The sequence below is a fragment of the Piliocolobus tephrosceles genome, chromosome 4 (assembly GCF_002776525.5).
Source record: "Piliocolobus tephrosceles isolate RC106 chromosome 4, ASM277652v3, whole genome shotgun sequence".
In the NCBI taxonomy this organism is placed as follows: domain Eukaryota; kingdom Metazoa; phylum Chordata; class Mammalia; order Primates; family Cercopithecidae; genus Piliocolobus; species Piliocolobus tephrosceles.
Genome location: NC_045437.1, coordinates 11,438,762 through 11,447,407, shown reverse-complemented (window position 1 = coordinate 11,447,407; position 8,646 = coordinate 11,438,762).

The following is an 8,646-nucleotide window of genomic DNA, read 5'->3' as shown; positions in this document are numbered from 1 at the left end:
GTTCAGTGAAATAAAAGAGGACACAAACAAATGGAAGAACATACCATGCTCATGGATAGGAAGAATCAATATCGTGAAAATGGCCATACTGCCCAAGGTGATTTCTAGATTCAATGTCATCCCCATTAAGCTACCAATGACTTTCTTCACAGAATTGGAAAAAACTGCTTTAAAGTTCATATGGAACCAAAAAAAAGGCCTGATTACCAAGACAATCCTAAGCCAAAAGCACAAAGCTGGAGACATCATGCTACCTAACTTCAAACTATACTACAAGGCTACAGTAACCAAAACAACATGGTACTGGTACCAAAACAGAGATATAGACCAATGGAACAGAACAGAGACCTCAGAAATAATATCACACATCTACAGCCATCTGATCTTTGACAAACCTGACAAAAACAAGAAATGGGGAAAGGATTCCCTATTTAATAAATGGTGCTGGGAAAATTGGCTAGCCATAAGTAGAAAGCTGAAACTGGATCCTTTCCTTACTCCTTATACAAAAATTAATTCAAGATGGATTAGAGATTTAAATGTTAGACCTAAAACCACAAAAACCCTAGAAGAAAACCTAGATAATACCATTCAGGAAATAGGCATGGGCAAGGACTTCATGTCTAAAACACCCAAAAGCAATGGCAACAAAAGCCAAAAGTGACAAATGGGATCTAATTAAACTAAAGAGCTTCTGCACAACAAAAGGAACTACCATCAGAGTGAATAGGCAACCTACAGAATGGGAGAAAATTTTTGCAATCTACTCATCTGACAAAGGGCTAATATCCAGAATGTACAAAGAACTCAAACAAATTTACAAGAAAAAAACAAACAACCCCATCAAAAAGTGGGCAAAGAATATGAACAGACACTTCTCAAAAGAAGACATTCATACAGCCAACAGACATATGGAAAAATGCTCATCATCACTCGCCATTAGAGAAATGCAAATCAAGACCACAATGAGATACCATCTCACACCAGTTAGAATGGGAATCATTGAAAAGTCAGGAAACAACAGGTGCTGGAGAGGATGTGGAGAAATAGGAACACTTTTACACTGCTGGTGAGACTGTAAACTAGTTCAGCCATTGTGGAAAACAGTGTGGCAAATCCTCAAGGATCTAGAACTAGAAATACCATTTGACCCAGCCATCCCATTACTGGGGATATACCCAAAGGATTATAAATCATGCTGCTATAAAGACACATGCACATGTATGTTTATTGCAGCACTATTCACAATAACAAAGACTTGGAATCAACCCAAATGTCCATCAGTGACAGACTGGATTAAGAAAATGTGGCACATACACACCATGGAATACTATGCAGCTGTAAGAAAGGATGAGTTCGTGTCCTTTGTAGGGACATGGATGCAGCTGGAAACCATCATTCTCAGCAAACTATCGCAAGAACAGAAAACCAAACACCGCATATTCTCACTCATAGGTCGGAATTGAACAATGAGATCACTTGGACACAGGAAGGGGAATATCACACACCGGGGCCTATTGTGGGGAGCGGGGAGGGGGGAAGGATAGCATTAGGAGTTATACCTAATGTAAATGACGACTTAATGGGTGCAGCACACCAACATGGCACATGTATACATATGTAACAACCTGCACATTGTGCATATGTACCCTAGAAGTTAAAAGTATAATAATAACAATAATAGGCCGGGCGCGGTGGCTCAAGCCTGTAATCCCAGCACTTTGGGAGGCCGAGACGGGCGGATCACGAGGTCAGGAGATCGAGACCATCCTGGCTAACACGGTGAAACCCCGTCTCTACTAAAAAAATACAAAAAAGTAGCTGGGCGAGGTGGCGGGCGCCTGTAGTCCCAGCTACTCGGGAGGCTGAGGCAGGAGAATGGCATAAACCCGGGAGGCGGAGCTTGCAGTGAGCTGAGATCCGGCCACTGCACTCCAGCCTGGGTGACAGAGCGAGACTCCATCTTAAAAAAAAAAAATAAATAACAATAATAATAATAATAAGACTAAATGAGGAACTTTGATACTCATTGAGATCATCAAATTTATTAAATAGAACACTAAGCTAAAAAGGGCAGTAATTCAAAATCAAAATTACTATGGTTTGATAAAATCCACTGATCTCTCAGTTTTACAATTATATGTCCTTTAAATAAATGAGAATTTGCAGAACATACTAATTAAAGCACATGTATACTTGCTGAACTTCTTTGAAAATTAAAATTTTATCTTCCATATATGAATCCTTCAATCAACTTTTTCTTATGAAATAACCATATACTAACTTTCATGAAATTTATGCTTTAGAAAACTTTGAACATGCTTCCAATTTCAGAAGAAAAGTTGATGTTCAAAGTGTCAAAATTATTGATGTTATGTAATAGATGATCTTCCGAAATACAAGGCATAGCTGTTCGTGCAATTTGTCACATCTGTGCTCAAAATTAAAAGCCATATCTGTAGCATATTCTACCTTTTCCATACTGATATTTTCAAAATAAGCTGTGAAGTTAAAATGCCCAAGTGCTCACTATATAATACTAAGCACTTTATCATTATCTTTCATCTGAGCTCTTATTTTTTCAGATAAGAAAGTGTGTTTAATATAAAATGGTTAACATTATTAATAAAAACGTTACAGAGTACCTGCATTTTGTTACCAGGTAAAATAAGTCCAATTCCATTTTAGCATATGAAGGCTTTAACTTACATAGATATTTTAATTTTATTAATAGACACACAGAATTGGCTGTGTCTAATATGCATTGAAATATGTTTCCCTTTTTATTATGTGAAAATATCATAAGCTAGAAAAATAATTCCATTTTCTACAGTTGTGATGATTAAAACATGTATGGAAGTAGTTGAATGAAAATGTGAAGCATCTAAATAAATAAAAGTGATTAAATAATAATGAAGTAAATACCTGGGATTTTTTTTTTTAGTTTACATTTTTATTTACTGATTACTTTTATAAGCAGCAGTTACCTGATTAGATAGCATTTAAACTGATAATGTTATTTACAAAAACTTAACTAACTTTTGTTTCCAAAAAAAATTTCAGGAATGAGATGGTAAAACAAGATAAATATTTAAACCATACCAAAAGAAAGTGAGATTTCAACCATAATTGAAAAGTATGAAAGTTTATAATCTGGCTGGGCGCGGTGGCTCAAGCCTGTAATCCCAACACTTTGGGAAGCCGAGACGGGCGGATCACGAGGTCAGGAGATCGAGGCCATCCTGGCTAACACGGTGAAACCCCGTCTCTACTAAAAAATACAAAAAACTAGCCAGGCGAGGTGGCGAGCGCCTGTAGTCCCAGCTGCTCGGGAGGCTGAGGCAGGATAATGGCCTAAACCCAGGAGGCGGAGCTTGCAGTGAGCGAGATCCGGCCACTGCACTCCAGCCTGGGTGATGGAGCGAAACTCCGCCTCAAAAAAAAAAAAGAGAAAGTTTATAATCTATAGACTTCTAAAGAAAATTTGAGAGTGTTTTTGTTCTGCAAGTTACTGAACTTTACAGTTGTATTCCTGCTGAGCAGAAGGGAAATTGACCTAAATTTTATAGGCTTTCCAATTCTGTGTAGTAGAGAATGGCTTGGAAAAAATAGAGTTGGGAAATTATTGTTCAATTTCTTGGGGAACATGCCTTCCATAGGTGTATTTGATTTATTAATGCTAATTTATGTAACAACTTCAGAAAGCCACATGTTTATTTGCCACTTTAAAGTACATTATTTCTTTTTTTGCAGGGGGAGTGGATTTTTACTTTAAGTTTTGCAGATGAACTGGTATCAAGAAAATATTGAGCCAATATTTTGTGAAATCTACAATGTTAGGCCCTTGGGAGAAAGAAATAAAAGAGTAATTGCCTATCAAGAAGCGAGTACTCTAGTGAGGCAAGCAGACATCATGACTTGGTAAATGGCTTCTAGGTAGAATTGAGTATCAGGAAGCTTGCTGTTGCAAGATAGAAGACAGATTGCAATTCTGACTTTTGGATTAGAAATGACTTAATGGTGAAGGTATATTTTGAGATGAAGCATGATCAGAGCTTCTCTTGCTATCAAGATGAAGATGAAGCAGCAGAGCATTCTGACATAAAATTCTAAAACAGCAAAAATAATTTGCAAGGCAACTATGCATGGTACGGTGAGTGCTAATAAGTGGTCTGGAATGACTGGAGTTGGTGGAAATGATACGGCACAAGCAGAGTAGGAAGATCGTGCAGGAGAAAGTCATGTAAATTAAGACACTGTGAGAGCAAGAAATAGTATAGATACTACTATCTAGAGATAGAATCTGCTGAACTTTTTCATCTAGATGCTGTTATAGGATGAGTGCTGGGAAAATACACTCAAGCACTCATCCTTAGATCTATTTCAGGCCAACCATGGTAACTCATATCTGACATCCCTGTAATTTTGAGAGGCGGAGGCAGGAGGATCACTTGAGGCCAGGGAGTTTGAGATGAGATTGGGCAACAAAGTGAGACCCTGTATCTACAAAATAAAAATTAAAAAAAAAATTAGCCTGGTATGGTGGCACATGCCTGTAGTCCTAGCTATAATACTTGGGAGACTGAGGCAGGAGGATTGCTTGAGCCCAGGAGTTCAAGGCTATAGTGAGCTATGATAGTGCCACTGCACTCCAGCCTGAGAGACAGAGCAAGGCCCTGTCTATAAAATTTAATTTAACTGAAAAATTAAAATTAAAAAAAAAAAAGGATCTATTTTGGTTTCTCGTAAGTTCCTTGGTCCCTTTATATCAGACCCCACATATTCAACCTACTTTCCTCAAAAAGTCCCATGTTTGGGATCTCAAACCCAAATCTATCTACAATATCTGTCTTTTACAACAATATGTAAAATTAAATCATGTGAAGATAAAAATCAGAAAAATAAAGAACCTATGCCTTTCCTATTATTCCATTCTGCTTCAACAGTAGCAAAGGAATCTTCTTTGCATGAGAACATCTTTCTGGCTTAAACTTGCAATCAGGCTGAAAATGCATTAAACTGATTGATTGTTTCCTGTGAATAAACAACATTGCACAGGACTTCAAGCCATATGTCCAGTTCCCTGGCCTCTGCTTGTTGAAGAAACATTCTCTCGTGGACACTTATGTAATAAACCAAAAATATGTCCAAAACTTCAATGTGACTAGGAAGATAACTGTGTAATTTGCCAGAAACAAAGTAAGAAGCAGAGAGAAGAAATGGAAAAGGAAGGAAAGTATGTAAAATGTTAACAGGAGGGAAGAGAGAAAACACACTGGGATAAATAGATTGGGAGGAGTAAGAGAAGGAAAAGAAAAAACAAAAAAAAACAGAGAATGCATTTTTAAAAATCCTTTTTGTGTCCCCAAAATGGAGAATTTAGTTTTCAATGCTGTATTAGTTATTGCTTAACAATGTTGCCACACTTAGTGGCCTAAGAAACATACATAACATTATACAGGAAGCCCTCACTTAATGTCATCAGTAGGTTCTAAGCAAAATGACATAATGAAACTAATTTTTTTTCTCATCAAAGTTATAATAAAACAATGTTGATCAAAATTATATTATTCTGGGACCAGCTTTACATGGCTTCCAAAAATCTACAGACAGAACAACATTAAATGAGGACTTACTGTATCATCTCACAGTTCCTATAGATCATAAATCTGCCACAACCTAGCTAGGTCTTCTGTTTCATGATCTCTCACAAGCCTGCAATCCAGGTATCAACCAGGGTGAGGGTTCATCTGAAAGCTCAGCCAGGGAAGGATCCACTTCCAGACTCATAGAGCTGTTGTCATGTTGCTAGACTGAGGGTCTCAGTTCTTTTCTAGATGTCAGCTGGAGGTTGCCCAGAGTTTCTTGCTGGCTGTTATCCGGAGGGCACTCTCAGTTCATTGCCAGAGGGTCTAGTAGCAAGAGGGAACTTACAATCTTATGTCACATAACTGCCAAAGTGACTTCTCATCACCTTTGTCATAGTCTAGTAATTAAAAGCAAGTCATAGGTCCCATCACACACTCAAGAAGAGGCCATTTGAGTGTCTGCCTGACACAAATGCATTGAATTTTAATTGTAAATACGTTTATCTTAAAATTTCTAGTGTCTGAGAACTCACATTTACATAACCAACTTTCTCTGTATTGAATAATGCTTGTACCAGATGTACTTTCCTATCTCTGTGTTAAACAATGCTGGGTCCAAGTGAAAATGACTTCATGTCTTGCTCCAGAAAATGGCTGGTCCTAGATGACAAGACTCTAAAAAACGGCTTACTTATCAAGACTGATATCTTTTTTAAGACTCACTTCAATACCCTTTCTTTGTTGTAACTACCAATCCAAAGCTATTAAGTTGTAAACTCTATCCCATCACAATCAATTCCCACCTTGCAAGTACTGACCTAAAATCACATAGTTCAGGGTCTAGATTCCTACAAATATCTTTCCCTGAATCCATTCTCCGAAGACATTACTAAGACTCTATCAAATAGTATGCTACCTTCAAGCAGTAAACTTTGCTTAGTCCAGGAGTTTTTTGGAAATTGACCATCAACATAGTCAATGAATAGATAGATGTAGATTAGAAAGTTACCTTCTTTGTTAAATTGATAGAAATAAATTGGTTATTTCAGGATAAATATACAGGTCAAGAAGGCCAAATTTTGAGAATGTCTTCATGTAACCAAATTCTTCAGCCACAGTCATCAGAAAAATAAGTGGTGAATCAAGAAAGAAAGAGTTGTCACAGAGGCCTAGCTAGAGGACCCACAGAAGAGATCTCCCTTAATGTAAGAGTGTATCATAAATTGTGAGAAATTATAATGTTGTGGAAAGGTACATAGAGATTAAAATGAAGATCGATAGAGTTGCACATTATGATGCGAATTATTCCTATAAACAAAATATTGAGCAAAAATACAAAACAAGAATGAATGATTAGATTTAAATTTTAGGTGAATGCATAGGGGCACAGCTATGAAGAAAATTAAGAGTACATTTTCATAAATGTTACTATTGCGATTACCTTAGTGGGGAAGTGTGATGTGGTCTGGGAAGGGAGGTGATAACTTCCGTGGTGTTGGCATTTTGTATTTCTTCTGGGTATAAATTTCTAGACTGAAAGTATTTCATCTTTATTCCTACAGAACTTTAAAGATATCACTCCATTGTTTTCTGGTCATAAACATAGCTGTGTTTATGACAAGAAATCTGCTTTCATTTTAGTTCTTATTGCCCTGCATGTAATGTTTTCTTCTTCTCCTGTTGCCTTCAAGACTTTTTTCTCCATATTTGCTTTTCGATGTTGTTGTTGATTTTAGTTTGACTACCATGTGCTCAGGTCTGATTTTCTTTGTACTCAGCCTTTGCTCAAAATATTCTTTTTCCATTTTTGCACCTTTCGCCTGGTGGAACAACAAGTAAATATGAGTTAATCAATTTAACAGTGTTCCACAGCTCTTAGGTGCTCTGTTGTATTCTTTTTTCTTTTCATTCAGTTTTCACTTTGGGTTTCATGTAAGATTATTTCATAAAACGACTAACCATTTCCATTAACCATGAACTGATTGACCCACTTCTATTGCCCCATCTTTAAGGTTAGTCCTTCTGGACTCAGTTATGTAAGTGTAATGATAATCTCATGAAAGGAATTCTTTATCTCTGATAGTGTGGGATTTAAAAAAAACAAACAAACTTTTCTTTTTATAACTTCCATCTTCTTAAGTTTTTCATGTATTGCTGCATGCTGCCCAACTTGTCAACTAGAGCCATTGACATATTAGTTATAGGTATTTTAATGTGCCTATCTAGACCATCTCTAAGTCTAGTTCAGTCTATTGTTTTAGCTCTTGAGAATAGGCACTATTTTTCTTGTTTTTAAAGAGTCATAACTTTAAAATTAAGTAGTGATTATTTAGATATTGAGGTAAATTGTATGTACACTCAAATGTGATCATTCCTTTGCTTTTTTTTATTCTTGCCATAGGGGGATAAGACTATCTATTCAGGAGTTAGGATATGTTTTGGATTTTTTGTTGTTATACTTACCTTTAGTGCATTGAAAACAGAAGATTTCTTCAGTTGTGGGCTGCTGCTACCTTGTTCTTAGTGTGATGCCTGGATTATCTGAAGATTTTTTCCTAAATATTTGTTTCTCTGCTTTCAGCAGGCCCTGCACAGACATTCCACACAGAAGCCCCTCTCCATACTTTTGCCTTTCCCCTAGCAAATTACTATCATTTGTTATTAGTGCAGATTCTTGGTGTTAAAAGGTGGAGTTTTTAGGTTCTTATGCTCCAGATTCAGGCACAAGCAGGCCCTGAGTAATTAGTCTCATGGATGGAGCTTTCTCACTCATTCTGTGGCACCTAAAATCTGTCTTCTATAGTGAGAAAAGGTCTTGGGTAGAAATGTGTTTCCCATTTCTCCTCTGACAGCAGCTCTTTGTTTAGCATCACGGCAGAATTGGGTACAACAGGCGCTCTGCCCCTCCTCGCAAGCAGATGATTTTTGCTTCTACTCCTCCCCTGGCCACAGGTAACATTTGCCTGCAACCGAGATTTCCAGGGTGTTCTTGTAGTGCGGGTGACTTTTGCTTAGATGAGAAAAGTGCTTGTTTAGGAAAGGGATAGGTTTTAGTGGC